The sequence below is a fragment of the Microtus ochrogaster genome, chromosome 4, assembly GCF_000317375.1.
Source record: "Microtus ochrogaster isolate Prairie Vole_2 chromosome 4, MicOch1.0, whole genome shotgun sequence".
NCBI classification, from domain to species: domain Eukaryota; kingdom Metazoa; phylum Chordata; class Mammalia; order Rodentia; family Cricetidae; genus Microtus; species Microtus ochrogaster.
The window spans coordinates 15979203-15980804 of record NC_022011.1 but is presented as its reverse complement, the minus strand read 5'-3'; positions in this window follow the sequence as shown (position 1 = coordinate 15980804).

Genomic DNA, 1602 nt, shown 5'->3' with positions numbered 1-1602 from the left:
GCCTGCCTCTGCCTCCCGAGTGCTGGGATTAAAGGCGTGTGCCACCACCGCCCGGCCATAAATATCAATTTTTAAAAAAAGAAAACGTAGAGCTAAATAGCGGGATGGTGGTGACACACATCTTTAATTCCAGCACACGAGGCAGAGGTAGGCAGATCTCAGTGGGTTGGAGATCAGCCTGGTCTACAGAGTGAGTTCCAGGACAGCCAGAGCTACACAGAGACAGGCAATGTGTCTCGAAAATGGCCAATAGCTAGGCAGGAAGAAGTTAGGTGGCACTAGCAGGCAGGGAGAGAATACTGGAATGAAGAAGGGCAGCGTCACCAGCCAGAAGCAGAGGAAGCAGGATGTGTACCAGATAGATGAGGTAACAAGCCATGAGCCATGTGGCAGCAAGTAAATTAATAAAAATTAGTTAATTTAAATTATAAGAGTTATTTTGAAACAAGCCTAAGTTATCAGCCAAGCATTTATAATTAATAATAAGTCTGTGTGTGGTTATTTGGGACTCGTTCTCAGGACAGAAAATTATGCTTAAAGATCAAGCTGGCCTCGAACTCACAGAGATCTACTACCTGCCTCTGCCTCCTGAGCGCTGGGATTGAAGGTGTGCATTAACATGCTTGGCTCAAATATTATGTGCTATAGTTTTGTGTATGCCATGGTATTTTCACATTTTCATGATTGAACACTGGCTTTTCAGTGTCTGTTACCAGAATGTCCCCCTGTTCCTGCAGTTTGTCTCAAAAGACAATGAAGTCAAACTGCATATTTTAGATGGGACTAGCGGCTCATGCCAGGCTCACTCCTAGTGATGTCTGGAAACCTAGTGCTTGGAAGGCTAAAACAATATCAGTTTAAGGCCAATCAATCTTGGTTACACAGCAAGCTTTTGGTTGGGTCATAGCACAAACATGAGGAGGACCCCAGTTCTTTTTTTTTTTTTTCTTGGTTTTTCAAGACAGGGTTTCTCTGTAGCTTTGGGGGTCTCTCCTGGACCTATCTCTTATAGATCAGACTGGTCTTAAACTCAAAGAGATCTGCCTGCCTCTGCCTCCTGAGTACTGGGATTAAAGGCGTGCAGTTCTAAACCCAGCACCTACATAAAGACCCAGGTCAGGATATGTGTGCCTGTAACCTCAGGGTGGCTGGGGCTTGATGGCTGCTAGCTTAACTCCAGATTCAATGAGAAAACCTGTCAAAGGGAACAAAGTGAAGGGAAGGATCCCTAATATTGTTATACCTAAGCGGGGCGGTGGTGGCGCACGCCCTTAATCCCAGCACTCGGGAGGCAGAGGCAGGCGGATCTCTATGAGTTCGAGACCAGCCTGGTCTACAGAGCTAGTTCCAGGACAGGCTCCAAAGCCACAGAGAAACCCTGTCTCAAAAAACAAAAAACAAACAAAAAGAAATTTTGTTATACCTAGTCTGTTGTGCACTGCAAGAAAGGAGAGAGACTCCAGGTAGTGGTGGCACATGCCTTTAAACCCAGCACTCAGGAGGCAGAGACAGGTAGATCTCTGTGAGTTCGAGGCCAGCCTGGTCTACAAGAACTAGTTCCAGGACAGGCTCCAAAGCTACAGAGAAACCCTGTCTCAAAAA